Source organism: Lampetra fluviatilis, chromosome 40 (assembly GCF_964198595.1).
Source record: "Lampetra fluviatilis chromosome 40, kcLamFluv1.1, whole genome shotgun sequence".
Classification (NCBI taxonomy): Eukaryota; Metazoa; Chordata; class Hyperoartia; order Petromyzontiformes; family Petromyzontidae; genus Lampetra; species Lampetra fluviatilis.
In genome coordinates, this window is record NC_136314.1 from 9,131,067 (window position 1) to 9,146,414 (window position 15,348).

The window sequence follows — 15,348 nt, forward strand, 5'->3', positions numbered from 1 at the left end:
CCGCCCTCCGTTGTTGTTGGAGGGCGACTGCCTCCAACTGCCCAGTAGCGTCCTCCACGAGCCTCCTCCACAGAGGGCCGATCTTGACCCCCCGCTGGTACCGGTCATCGGCAATTCCACTCAGCTCCACATCCTCCTGTACCACATCACTCCATTCTTTCACACACACACATCCACATATATGCGTGAGTGTCTCTCTAAAACGAATATCGTTTGGCAGGTATCTATTTTATCCAGCCGGATGCCTCAGCCGTCCGTCGGCCCGGGGGTTGTGGTGATGGCAGTAGCAGCTGCAGCATCAATGTTGTTGTCGTCCAGTTTAACACCGTAGTAGTAGTAGCTGGCCATTGCTATAACGCTGGTGGGCTCGCGTGATATTGTTTTATCCGAGACCAAGGTACTCTGCAAACCTTCGGGCTACTATCAAAGGTTTGTTCATGAAGCCAACCAGATCTATAAACAGACATAACTTCAACCGAGAAGATGGATACAATTTCGAACAATCATTGGAAGGATGTTATTAAACCAGGTAAAGCCTTAACTGGTTGTGGTTGTTTCCATCCTACCTGCCGTTTACTAGTACATTTATTTTTATCATCCATAATAGAGGTTTGTTGGGTTAGATCTCGTAAATATATAAATGTGTCGTTAAAACCCGCCACCACCCGACACAGCCCACTAGTAAGGGTTGTCACGTGAACAGAACGTGGCCAATTCCTCACTCGGACAGCGCTAACCGTGTGTTGGAGAGCAAGCCACAACACTGCCCATACTGCCCTACTAACACTGCCCACAGACTAACACTGCCCCACAGACTAACACTGCACAGACTAACATGCCCCACAGACTAACACTGCCCATAGACTAACACTGCCCATAGACTAACACTGCCCATAGACTAACACTCCCCATAGACTAACACTGCCCCATAGACTAACACTACCCATAGACTAACACTGCCCATAGACTATCACTGCCCCATAGACTAACACTGTCCATAGACTCACACTGCCCATAGACTCACACTGCCCATAGACTAACACTGCCCATAGACTAACACTGTCCATAGACTAACACTACCCATAGACTAACACTGCCCATAGACTAACATGTCCCATAGACTAACACTACCCATAGACTAACACTGCCAATAGACTAACATTGCCCATAGACTAACACTGCCCATAGACTAACACTGCCCATAGACTAACACTGCCCATAGACTCACACCTGCCCATAGACTCACACTGCCCATAGACTAACACTGCCCATAGACTAACACTACCCATAGACTAACACTACCCATAGACTATCACTGCCCATAGACTAACACTGTCCATAGACTCACACTGCCCATAGACTCACACTGCCCATAGGACTAACACTGCCCATAGACTAACACTGTCCATAGACTAACACTACCCATAGACTAACACTGCCCATAGACTAACATGTCCCATAGACTAACACTACCCATAGACTAACACTGCCCATAGACTAACATTGCCATAGACTATCATTGCCCATAGACTAACACTGCCCATAGACTAAACACTGCCCATAGACTAACACTGCCCATAGACTAACACTGCCCATAGGACTAACATTGCCCATAGACTCACACTGCCCATAGACTCACACTGCCCATAGACTAACACTGCCCATAGACTAACACTGCCCATAGACTCACACTGCCCATAGACTAACACTGCCCATAGACTAACACTGCCCATAGACTAACACTGCCCATAGACTAACACTGCCCATAGACTAACACTACCCATAGACTAACACTGCCCATATACTAACATTGCCATAGACCTAACATTGCCCCATAGACTAACACTACCCCATAGACTCACACTGCCCATAGACTAACACTACCCATAGACTAACACTACCCATAGACTTACACTGCCCATAGACCTCACACAACCCATTAGACTAACACTACCCATAGACTAACACTACCATAGACTAACACTGCCCATAGACTAACACTGCCCATAGACTCACACTGCCCATAGACTCACACTGCCCATGTACTAACACTGCCCATGTACTAACACTGCCCATGTTACTAACACTGCCCATGTACTAACACTGCCCATAGACTCACACCTGCCCATAGACTCACACTGCCCATAGACTCACACTACCCATAGACTAACACTACCCATAGTCTAACACTTACCCATAGACTAACACTGCCATAGACTAACACTGCCCATAGACTAACACTGCCCATAGACTAACACTGCCCATAGACTAAACACTGCCCATAGACTAACACTCCCCATAGACTAACACTGCCCATAGACTAAACACTGCCCATAGACTAACACTGCCCATTAGACTCACATTGTCCATAGACTAACACTGCCCATAGGACTAACATTGTCCATAGACTAACACTGCCCATAGACTAACACTGCCCATAGACTAACACTGCTGTGCGTGTCTCTGTGCGTGTCTCTGTGCGTGTCTCTGTGTGTCTCTGTGCGTGTCTCTGTGCGTGTCTCTGTGCGTGTCTCTATGAGTCTCTGTGTATGTCTCTGTGCGTGTCTCTGTGCATATCTCTGTGCGTGTCTCTGTGGTGTCTCTGTGTGTCTCTGTGCGTGTCCTCTATGAGTCTCTGTGCGTGTCTCTGTGCGTGTCTCTATGAGTCTCTGTGTGTCTCTGTGCGTGTCTCCATGAGTCTCTGTGCGTGTCTCTGTGCGTGTCTCTGAGTCTCTGTGTGTCTCTGTGCGTGTCTCTGTGCGTGTCTCTATGAGTCTCTGTGTGTCTCTGTGCGTATCTCTATGAGTCTCTGTGTGTCTCTGTGCGTGTCTCTATGAGTCTCTGCATGTGTCTGTGCGTGTCTCTGTGCGTGTCTCTGTGCGTGTCTCTGTGCGTGTCTCTGTGCGTGTCTCTGTGCGTGTCTCTATGAGTCTCTGTGTGTATCTCTGTGCGTGTCGCTGTGTGTGTCTCTGTGCATGTCTCTGAGTCTCTGTGTGTCTCTGTGCGTGTCTCTGTGCGTGTCTCTGTGCGTGTCTCTGTGCGTGTCCTCTGAGTCTCTGTGCGTGTCTCTGTGCGTGTCTCTGTGTGTGTCTCTGAGTCTCTGTGCGTGTCTCTGTGCGTGTCTCTGTGTGTGCGCAGGTCAGAGAGCCATGTGGCCTCGCCACCTGTGGGCCCTGACCCCTGTGAGCCGTGCCCGCTGGCTCCCGAGGTCATCTGCTCAGACGAGGAGGATCAGGAGGACCCAGCGGGACTACTGCAAGGGTGCGAGCATCGTCATCAGCAGCAGAATCATCATCATCAGCAGTAGCAGCAGTGGCAGCAGAATCATCACCATCAGCAGCAGTACCAGCAGTAGCAGCAGAATGACCATCAGCAGCAGTAGCAGCAGAATCATAATCATCAGCAGCAGAATCATCATCATCATTAGCAGCAGTAGCAACAGAATCATCATCATTAGCAGCAGTAGCAACATAATCATCATCATCAGCAGCAGCAGCAGAATCATCATCAGCAGCAGCAGAATCATCATCAGCAGCAGTAGCAGGAGAATCATCACCATCAGCAGCAGAAGTAGCAGCATCGTAAACAGCAGGGACATTAGCAAAAGCAGTAGAAGCTGCATCATCATCATCAGCAGTAGCAGAATCATCATCAGCAGAATCATCATCACCAGCAGCAGTATCATCATTAGCTGCAGCAGCATCATCAGCAGAAGCATCATCACCATTATCATCATTAGTATCAGCGTCATCAGCACAGCAACATCATCATCAGCATCGACAGCAGTGTCATCATTAACTGTATCTCCCCCCCCCGTGCCCCCCCCCCCCCGTGCCCCCCCCCCCCCAGGCGGCTACCACCCGGTGTTTGTGGGTCGAGGTGTACAGTGAGCGCTACCGCGTGGTGCGCAAGCTGGGCTGGGGGACACTTCTCTACCGTGTGGCTCTGCTGGGGACCTCGCGTGAGCACCACTACAACAACAACAACAACCGCCATTCGCCACTAAGTGGCGGTGACGTCACCACGACGCTTGTGCCAGGCCATGTGCACCTTGAGGCCACGTGAAGTGTCGAACGCCCGCTGGCAGGAGGTCACGGGGCAGGACCCAGCAGGTGCCACGGGTCGACTGACTGAGATGACTGAGACGACTGGCTGATGCACCACCTGTGCCCCCTACTGTACCAACTTGCTGTGCTTTAGCTACCCGGCGCTCCGCTCGTTTTGTTGTGAGCGTCGCTCCTCCGTCCTTCCGTTGTTGTTGGAGGGCGACTGCCTCCAACTGGCCCAGTTCGCGTCCTTTCACGAGCCTCCTCCACAGAGGCCGATCTTGACACCGCTGGTACCAGTCATCGGCAAGTCCACTCAGCTCCACGTCCTCCTGTACCACATCACTCCATATCTTCTCTAGCCAGTGCCACGCCCGTTTAGCCCCCTCGATCCGGCCGAACAAAAGTTGTTTCGGCATGCGGTGGCTGGGCATGCGGGCTACATGACCCAGCCAACGCAGCCTTGCCTGCCGGAGGAGCTCACCGATGGGACTTTGTCCAGATCTTTCAAGGATTTGTGAGCTCCTCACACAATCCAACCTGGTTAAACCCAGGATGGATCGTAGGCAGGCAGCCTAAATGTTTCTAACCGGCGAAGATGTTACATTAGGGGGGTCCACGTTTTGCAAAGCGTAGAAAAGGGAGGGAATGACTGTGGCCGAGAAGACCTGAAGCTTCGTGCGGAGCGACAGACAAGGTAGCTTCCCACACAGCGTTACGCAACCGATGAAAAGATAATGCCGCTCGCATTATAATGCCGCTCGCTGATTCGGAGTGAGACCTCTGATGTTAAACCGGAGCCGGTCATAAACACACTACCCAGATATGGGAAACTCTCCACTCTCTCCACAACTGCCCCATCACCAGATCATCAGCATACATAACATGGTTGAGCAATAGGGAGCCGTCCCTTGACCGCACCCGGGTATCGATCAGCCTCCCATTATATCTGTACCAGATGGAAATTCCTCCAGTACAGCTATTGAAGGCCTCACAAACTATGTGGTCAAAATAAATGTTAAATAATGTGGGAGCCAGAGGACATCCCTGTCGCACCCCAAGGTGTACAGCGAATGGCTCCGACTCGCAGTAGTTTTACCTGGGCCGCTCACCATCATGAAGGTCCTTAGTGATCGTGAACAGAGGGTCAGGGACTCCGAAAGCATGAAGAACAACCCAGAGCCCAGGCCTACTGATGGTATCATAGGCCTTGACCAGGTCATTAAAGCAGAGATTTAGGTCTTGTTGGAATTCCCTACACCTCTGCTGTAGCAGACGGACAGAAAAATATGGCATCCATGCAGGACCGCCCTTTCCTGAAACCACATTGAGGCTCCGCAAGCCTCTCCTCAGCGTGCCTAACAAGGCGATGTTGAATGATCCTTGCCAGGACCTTTCCCGGCACATTGAGGAGTGAGATGCCCCTTCCAGTCCTGCGGAACCCCGTCCAGTGGTTCAGGACTGTTGTTATGATGTCATGTAGGGCAGTCTGTGCACAAACGCCACCCTCCCTCAGCATTTCGCTTGGGAGATCATCTCTGCTCGGTGCCTTTCCTGGTCTCAGACTCTGGATCGCCTTCAGTACTTCCCTCAACAGATGGCATCTCAGCCAGCCACTCACAGGGGGGTGACTTCAAATATTTGGGGCACCGCAGCCTCCACAGGGTCATCCCCACTTTGTCCCACGATGTTTCCCATGTCGAGGGATTTCCCCTCCCCCAGTACTTCATAGAAATGCTCAGCAAATCTGCAAACCTGTTCCTGGGGATCGGAGATTGGATCACCGTTTTTTCCCCGGATGATGGTAATAGGTGTGTTGCTGCAGGTTACTTTTTTGATGGAGTTAAAAAAAGATTTGTGATCGCGGGCCACTGAGGCAGACTCCATCTCCACGGCAACCCATGACCACCACCCATCCTTGCAGTGCCTCACGGCTCTCCGAACCTCCGAGCGAAGGCTGCAGTAAGCCTCCTCATTTTCTGACGTGGGATGCTGGAGACGATTAGAGTGGGCCTGTCGCTTTTTCTCAACCATCCCTGAACACCTCTGTCAGCCAGGGTCTCTGGGGAGGTCTGGACCACGTACCCAAAGCAGCCATTGCAGCTGCATGAGTCACAGTCCTAAACCTCTCCCATTTACCCTCAACATCAGGAGGAGTGGGGGACGATGCCAACCCCAGCTGCAAGCTGATTAAATTCTCGCTTGCAACTTCCATCAGCTAGCTGAGACCAGGCCACCTTAGGTTGGAATGGGGTCCTGGGTGTACACCCACCACCGGAGTGGAAGAATGCCAGGCGCATCTTACAGATGACAAGTCGATGGTCAGAGGGCAGATCAGCTCCACGATAGGTCCTGGTGTCAAGGACATGGGCCCACATCCGCTGGTCTGTCACTACGTAGTTCAGCAGATGTTCTTGCTTGGACCTGGCATGCATCCATGATGTTGTGTGGATGCACCGATGCCAGAACAGCGTGTTGGTAATTACAAGCCCATGGGCTGCACAAAAATCTAGCAGCGTCCTAACCGTTATTATTTAGCTTATCTGGCCCATGCCTTCCAATGACTGCAGACCAGGTGCCAGCATCATGACCAACTCGGGCATTGAAATCACCCAACAAGATGACTCTATCCCGAGGGGCCACTTTAGCCAGCACCTGTGACAGGAGGTCATAGAAGGTATCTAACTCATCGGCCTTGCCTGCATCCCTCCACGGATGTTCGTCTTCGGTGGGGGGCATAAGTAACCACGACCACCGCTCCTCGCCTCTGGTTGATAGGAAGGCGAGCCCAAAGTAGCCTGGGGCTTACAGCTTCCCACACCTCACCGCCACGCTCTCACACCCCTTCATTCTTTTGTTCAGAAGAAGAGCCACACCCTGATGTTTGGCAGTCTCCTGCCCCGAGTAGAGGTCTGTCCACCCCTCATGGTGGCAGGAGCCAGAACTGGTCCACCGGACCTCCTGAATGCCACAGAGATCCAGGCGGTACCGGTCCAGCTCCCGACAGAGGAGTGGCAGCCTCTCATCTGCAGTGAGCATTCGAACATTCCACGTGGCCATCCATAGTGGCTTTTTGTTGTTTCTGGAGGAGCCCCGAGGGTAAAGATTCAATCTCTTGGCTCCGCCAGATGGGGTTTGGCCAGGAGATGTCATAGATGCCTGTCCCCCCGGAGCCTCCGGCACAAGCTTATTAATTAGATATTTTTCACGTGGTTTAGTGGTAATTTATTGAAGGTGGAGGGGTTACCAGCCCCTCACACCCGTCCAGAGCCCCCGTTTAGCCACTGTGGTGGTCACAAACGCCCTGAGGGGAAAGGTCCAATTCCGATTGGCCACGACAACGTTGCCCGTCCGGCACCACCCACTCACCGTATACTCACTCACACACATTCACCCACACACTCACTCACCCACATTCACCCACACACATTCACCTACACACTCAATCACCGTATACTCACTCACACACATTCACCCACACACTCACTCACCCACATTCACCCACACACATTCACCTACACACATTCAGTCATTCACCACACACACACTCACTCACCCCACTCACCATATACTCACTCACTCACCCAACACTCACTACCCACTGACTCACCATTTTGGTGGTGGTCAGGTTGGTGATGTTGATGGTAATGATGGTCATGATGGTGATGATGTTGGTGATAGTGATGATGTTGATGTTGTTGATGTTAATGATGATGGTGATGTTGATGGTGTTGATGATGTTGATGTTGATGATGTTGGTGATGTTGTTGATGGTGGTGATGTTGATGGTGGTGATGATGTTGGTGATGTTGATGATGTTGACGGTGGTGATGATGTTGGTGATGTTGATGTTGTTGATTTTGGTGATGTTGATGTTGGTGATGTTGATGATGTTGATGATGTTGTTGATGGTGATGTTGAGCAGGGCGAGTGAGATTGTGGTGATGTTGATGGTGGTGATGTTGATGATGTTGATGATGTTGATGGTGGTGATGATGTTGATGGTGGTGATGATGTTGATGTTGGTGACGTTGAGCAGGGCAAGTGAGATGGTGGTGATGTTGATGTTGGTGACGTTGAGCAGGGCGTGTGAGATGGTGGTGATGTTGATGTTGGTGATGTTGATGTTGGTGATATTGATGTTGGTGTTGATGTTGGTGACGTTGAGCAGGGCGAGTGAGATGGTGGTGATGTTGATGGTGGTGATGTTGATGGTGGTGATGTTGATGATGTTGATGATGTTGATGGTGGTGATGATGTTGATGTTGGTGACGTTGAGCAGGGCGAGTGAGATGGTGGTGATGTTGATGTTGTTGATGTTGTTGATGTTGAGCAGGGCGAGTGAGATGGTGGTGATGTTGTTAATGTTGGTGGTGTTGAGCAGGGTGAGTGAGATGGTGGTGATGTTGATGTTGTTGATGTTGTTGATGTTGAGCAGGGCGAGTGAGATGGTGGTGATGTTGGTGATGTTGGTGATGTTGTTGATGTTGTTGATGTTGAGCAGGGCGAGTGAGATGGTGTTGATGTTGGTATTGATCTTGTTGATGTTGTTGATGTTGAGCAGGGCGAGTGAGATGGTGGCCATGAAGGTTGTGAAGAGCGCCCAGCACTACACGGAGACAGCACTCGATGAGATCCGCCTCCTGCGCTGTGTGAGCAGCACTCACCACTCACTCACCACTCACTCACCACTCACCACTCACTCACCACTCACTCACCACTCACCACTCACTCACCACTCACTCACTCACCACTCACTCACTCACCACTCACTCACCACTCACTCACCACTCACTCACCACTCACTCAACACTCACTCACTCACTCACCACTCACTCACCACTCACTCACCACTCACTCACTATCTCACCCACTCACCACTCACTCACCACTCACTCACCACTCGCTCACCACTCGCTCACCACTCACTCACCACTCGCTCACCACTCGCTCACCACTCACCACTCATTCACTCACCCACTCACTCACTCACCCACTCACCACTCACTCACTCACTCACCACTCACTGATTTGATTGGCTGTCTGGGTGGTAGTGATGTGATTGGCTGTCTGGGTGGTCGTGATGTGATTGGTTGTCTGGGTGGTAGTGATGTGATTGGCTGTCTGGGTGGTAGTGATGTGATTGGCTGTCTGGGTGGTAGTGATGTGATTGGCTGTCTGGGTGGTAGTGATGTGATTGGCTGTCTGGGTGGTAGTGATGTGATTGGTTGTCTGGGTGGTAGTGATGTGATTGGTTGTCTGGGTGGTAGTGATGTGATTGGCTGTCTGGGTGGTAGTGATGTGATTGGCTGTCTGGGTGGTAGTGATGTGATTGGCTGTCTGGGTGGTAGTGATGTGATTGGCTGTCTGGGTGGTAGTGATGTGATTGGCTGTCTGGGTGGTAGTGATGTGATTGGTTGTCTGGGTGGTAGTGATGTGATTGGTTGTCTGGGTGGTAGTGATGTGATTGGCTGTCTGGGTGGTAGTGATGTGATTGGCTGTCTGGGTGGTAGTGATGTGATTGGCTGTCTGGGTGGTAGTGATGTGATTGGTTGTCTGGGTGGTAGTGATGTGATTGGTTGTCTGGGTGGTCGTGATGTGATTGGTTGTCTGGGTGGTAGTGATGTGATTGGCTGTCTGGGTGGTAGTGATGTGATTGGTTGTCTGGGTGGTGAGTGATGTGATTGGTTGTCTGGGTGGTGAGTGATGTGATTGGTTGTCTGGGTGGTGAGTGATGTGATTGGTTGTCTGGGTGGTAGTGATGTGATTGGCTGTCTGGGTGATGAGTGATGTGATTGGTTGTCTGGGTGGTGAGTGATGTGATTGGTTGTCTGGGTGGTGAGTGATGTGATTGGTTGTCTGGGTGGTGAGTGATGTGATTGGCTGTCTTGGTGGTAGTGATGTGATTGGTTGTCTGGGTGATGAGTGATGTGATTGGTTGTCTGGGTGATGAGTGATGTGATTGGTTGTCTGGGTGTTGAGTGATGTGATTTGTTGTCTGGGTGGTAGTGATGTGATTGGCTGTCTGGGTGGTGAGTGATGTGATTGGTTGTCTTGGTGGTAGTGATGTGATTGGTTGTCTGGGTGGTGAGTGATGTGATTGGTTGTCTGGGTGGTGAGTGATGTGATTGGTTGTCTGGGTGGTAGTGATGTGATTGGCTGTCTGGGTGATGAGTGATGTGATTGGCTGTCTTGGTGGTAGTGATGTGATTGGTTGTCTGGGTGGTGAGTGATGTGATTGGTTGTCTGGGTGGTGAGTGATGTGATTGGTTGTCTGGGTGGTGAGTGATGTGATTGGTTGTCTGGGTGGTCGTGATGTGATTGGTTGTCTGGGTGGTGAGTGATGTGATTGGCTGTCTGGGTGGTAGTGATGTGATTGGTTGTCTGGGTGGTCGTGATGTGATTTGTTGTCTGGGTGGTGAGTGATGTGATTGGCTGTCTGGGTGGTAGTGATGTGATTGGTTGTCTGGGTGGTCGTGATGTGATTGGTTGTCTGGGTGGTGAGTGATGTGATTGGTTGTCTGCGTGGTAGTGATGTGATTGGTTGTCTGGGTGGTCGTGATGTGATTGGTTGTCTGGGTGGTGAGTGATGTGATTGGTTGTCTGGGTGGTAGTGATGTGATTGGCTGTCTGGGTGGTAGTGATGTGATTGGTTGTCTGGGTGGTCGTGATGTGATTGGTTGTCTGGGTGGTGAGTGATGTGATTGGTTGTCTGGGTGGTAGTGATGTGATTGGTTGTCTGGGTTGTGAGTGATGTGATTGGTTGTCTGCGTGGTAGTGATGTGATTGGTTGTCTGGGTGGTGAGTGATGTGATTGGTTGTCTGGGTGGTAGTGATGTGATTGGCTGTCTGGGTGGTAGTGATGTGATTGGTTGTCTGGGTGGTAGTGATGTGATTGGCTGTCTGGGTGGTAGTGATGTGATTGGTTGTCTGGGTGGTCGTGATGTGATTGGTTGTCTGGGTGGTGAGTGATGTGATTGGTTGTCTGCGTGGTAGTGATGTGATTGGTTGTCTGGGTGGTGAGTGATGTGATTGGTTGTCTGGGTGGTGAGTGATGTGATTGGTTGTCTGGGTGGTCGTGAAGTGATTGGTTGTCTGGGTGGTGAGTGATGTGATTGGTTGTCTGGGTGGTAGTGATGTGATTGGTTGTCTGGGTGGTAGTGATGTGATTGGCTGTCTGGGTGGTAGTGAAGTGATTGGTTGTCTGGGTGGTAGTGATGTGATTGGCTGTCTGGGTGGTCGTGATGTGATTGGTTGTCTGGGTGGTAGTGATGTGATTGGCTGTCTGGGTGGTAGTGATGTGATTGGCTGTCTGGGTAGTAGTGATGTGATTGGCTGTCTGGGTGGTAGTGATGTGATTGGCTGTCTGGGTGGTAGTGATGTGATTGGTTGTCTGGGTGGTAGTGATGTGATTGGTTGTCTGGGTGGTAGTGATGTGATTGGCTGTCTGGGTGGTAGTGATGTGATTGGCTGTCTGGGTGGTAGTGATGTGATTGGCTGTCTGGGTGGTAATGATGTGATTGGTTGTCTGGGTGGTAGTGATGTGATTGGTTGTCTGGGTGGTCGTGATGTGATTGGTTGTCTGGGTGGTAGTGATGTGATTGGCTGTCTGGGTGGTAGTGATGTGATTGGTTGTCTGGGTGGTAGTGATGTGATTGGTTGTCTGGGTGGTAGTGATGTGATTGGTTGTCTGGGTGATGAGTGATGTGATTGGTTGTCTGGGTGGTAGTGATGTGATTGGCTGTCTGCGTGGTAGTGATGTGATTGGTTGTCTGGGTGGTAGTGATGTGATTGGTTGTCTGGGTGGTAGTGATGTGATTGGTTGTCTGGGTGGTAGTGATGTGATTGGTTGTCTGGGTGGTAGTGATGTGATTGGCTGTCTTGGTGGTAGTGATGTGATTGGTTGTCTGGGTGGTAGTGATGTGATTGGCTGTCTGGGTGGTAGTGAAGTGATTGGTTGTCTGGGTGGTAGTGATGTGATTGGCTGTCTGGGTGGTCGTGATGTGATTGGTTGTCTGGGTGGTAGTGATGTGATTGGCTGTCTGGGTGGTAGTGATGTGATTGGCTGTCTGGGTGGTAGTGATGTGATTGGCTGTCTGGGTGGTAGTGATGTGATTGGCTGTCTGGGTGGTAGTGATGTGATTGGTTGTCTGGGTGGTAGTGATGTGATTGGTTGTCTGGGTGGTAGTGATGTGATTGGCTGTCTGGGTGGTAGTGATGTGATTGGCTGTCTGGGTGGTAGTGATGTGATTGGCTGTCTGGGTGGTAGTGATGTGATTGGTTGTCTGGGTGGTAGTGATGTGATTGGTTGTCTGGGTGGTCGTGATGTGATTGGTTGTCTGGGTGGTAGTGATGTGATTGGCTGTCTGGGTGGTCGTGATGTGATTGGTTGTCTGGGTGATGAGTGATGTGATTGGTTGTCTGGGTGGTAGTGATGTGATTGGCTGTCTGGGTGGTAGTGATGTGATTGGTTGTCTGGGTGGTAGTGATGTGATTGGTTGTCTGGGTGATGAGTGATGTGATTGGTTGTCTGGGTGGTGAGTGATGTGATTGGTTGTCTGGGTGGTGAGTGATGTGATTGGTTGTCTGGGTGGTAGTGATGTGATTGGCTGTCTGGGTGGTGAGTGATGTGATTGGTTGTCTGGGTGGTGAGTGATGTGATTGGTTGTCTGGGTGGTAGTGATGTGATTGGTTGTCTGGGTGGTAGTGATGTGATTGGTTGTCTTGGTGGTAGTGATGTGATTGGTTGTCTGGGTGGTCGTGATGTGATTGGTTGTCTGGGTGGTGAGTGATGTGATTGGCTGTCTGGGTGGTAGTGATGTGATTGGTTGTCTGGGTGGTGAGTGATGTGATTGGTTGTCTGGGTGGTGAGTGATGTGATTGGTTGTCTGGGTGGTCGTGATGTGATTGGTTGTCTGGGTGGTCGTGATGTGATTGGTTGTCTGGGTGGTGAGTGATGTGATTGGTTGTTTGGGTGGTAGTGATGTGATTGGCTGTCTGGGTGGTAGTGATGTGATTGGTTGTCTGGGTGGTCGTGATGTGATTGGTTGTCTGGGTGGTGAGTGATGTGATTGGTTGTCTGCGTGGTAGTGATGTGATTGGTTGTCTGGGTGGTCGTGATGTGATTGGTTGTCTGGGTGGTGAGTGATGTGATTGGTTGTCTGGGTGGTAGTGATGTGATTGGTTGTCTGGGTTGTGAGTGATGTGATTGGTTGTCTGCGTGGTAGTGATGTGATTGGTTGTCTGCGTGGTAGTGATGTGATTGGTTGTCTGGGTGGTAGTGATGTGATTGGTTGTCTGGGTGGTAGTGATGTGATTGGCTGTCTGGGTGGTGAGTGATGTGATTGGTTGTCTGGGTGGTAGTGATGTGATTGGCTGTCTGGGTGGTAGTGATGTGATTGGCTGTCTGGGTGGTAGTGATGTGATTGGTTGTCTGGGTGGTAGTGATGTGATTGGTTGTCTGGGTGGTCGTGATGTGATTGGTTGTCTGGGTGGTAGTGATGTGATTGGCTGTCTGGGTGGTCGTGATGTGATTGGTTGTCTGGGTGATGAGTGATGTGATTGGTTGTCTGGGTGGTAGTGATGTGATTGGTTGTCTGGGTGGTAGTGATGTGATTGGTTGTCTGGGTGGTCGTGATGTGATTGGTTGTCTGGGTGGTGAGTGATGTGATTGGCTGTCTGGGTGGTAGTGATGTGATTGGTTGTCTGGGTGGTGAGTGATGTGATTGGTTGTCTGGGTGGTGAGTGATGTGATTGGTTGTCCTGGTGGTCGTGATGTGATTGGTTGTCTGGGTGGTCGTGATGTGATTGGTTGTCTGGGTGGTGAGTGATGTGATTGGTTGTTTGGGTGGTAGTGATGTGATTGGCTGTCTGGGTGGTAGTGATGTGATTGGTTGTCTGGGTGGTCGTGATGTGATTGGTTGTCTGGGTGGTGAGTGATGTGATTGGTTGTCTGCGTGGTAGTGATGTGATTGGTTGTCTGGGTGGTCGTGATGTGATTGGTTGTCTGGGTGGTGAGTGATGTGATTGGTTGTCTGGGTGGTAGTGATGTGATTGGTTGTCTGGGTTGTGAGTGATGTGATTGGTTGTCTGCGTGGTAGTGATGTGATTGGTTGTCTGCGTGGTAGTGATGTGATTGGTTGTCTGGGTGGTAGTGATGTGATTGGTTGTCTGGGTGGTAGTGATGTGATTGGCTGTCTGGGTGGTGAGTGATGTGATTGGTTGTCTGGGTGGTAGTGATGTGATTGGCTGTCTGGGTGGTAGTGATGTGATTGGTTGTCTGGGTGGTAGTGATGTGATTGGTTGTCTGGGTGGTAGTGATGTGATTGGCTGTCTGGGTGGTGAGTGATGTGATTGGCTGTCTGGGTGGTAGTGATGTGATTGGTTGTCTGGGTGGTAGTGAAGTGATTGGTTGTCTGGGTGGTAGTGATGTGATTGGCTGTCTGGGTGGTAGTGATGTGATTGGCTGTCTGGGTGGTAGTGATGTGATTGGTTGTCTGGGTGGTAGTGATGTGATTGGCTGTCTGGGTGGTAGTGATGTGATTGGTTGTCTGGGTGGTAGTGATGTGATTGGCTGTCTGGGTGGTAGTGATGTGATTGGTTGTCTGGGTGGTAGTGATGTGATTGGTTGTCTGGGTGGTAGTGATGTGATTGGTTGTCTGGGTGGTAGTGATGTGATTGGCTGTCTGGGTGGTAGTGATGTGATTGGCTGTCTGGGTGGTAGTGATGTGATTGGCTGTCTGGTTGGTAGTGATGTGATTGGTTGTCTGGGTGGTAGTGAAGTGATTGGTTGTCTGGGTGGTAGTGATGTGATTGGCTGTCTGGGTGGTAGTGATGTGATTGGTTGTCTGGGTGGTAGTGATGTGATTGGCTGTCTGGGTGGTAGTGATGTGATTGGTTGTCTGCGTGGTAGTGATGTGATTGGCTGTCTGGGTGGTAGTGATGTGATTGGTTGTCTGGGTGGTAGTGATGTGATTGGCTGTCTGGGTGGTAGTGATGTGATTGGTTGTCTGAGTGGTGAGTGATGTGATTGGCTGTCTGGGTGGTAGTGATGTGATTGGCTGTCTGGGTGGTAGTGATGTGATTGGCTGTCTGGGTGGTAGTGATGTGATTGGTTGTCTGGGTGGTAGTGATGTGATTGGCTGTCTGGGTGGTCGTGAGCTCGTTGGTGATTGGCCGGTGTGGCTGGGTGAGCCAGGTGCGTGACGCTGACCCTACGGACGCCAGGAGGAGCCGCGTGGTCGCGCTCCGGGACGAGTTCCGGGTCACCGGGGTCAACGGCACGCGTATCCTCGGGGTCACG

The 15,348-nt window shown here is 50.9% G+C and overlaps 1 pseudogene across 1 annotated transcript in view; it reads left to right on the forward strand.

Moving 5' to 3' along the window:
- LOC144946226 (SRSF protein kinase 3-like) overlaps window positions 1–15,348 on the forward strand; it is a 50,903-nt pseudogene that overhangs the window by 5,355 nt on the left and 30,200 nt on the right. Inside the window, exons 2-5 of the transcript XR_013639789.1 lie at window positions 3,139–3,261; window positions 3,850–3,961; window positions 8,611–8,698; window positions 15,244–15,331. The product of XR_013639789.1 is annotated as an SRSF protein kinase 3-like (transcript). The remainder of the gene's footprint in view (window positions 1–3,138; window positions 3,262–3,849; window positions 3,962–8,610; window positions 8,699–15,243; window positions 15,332–15,348) is intronic.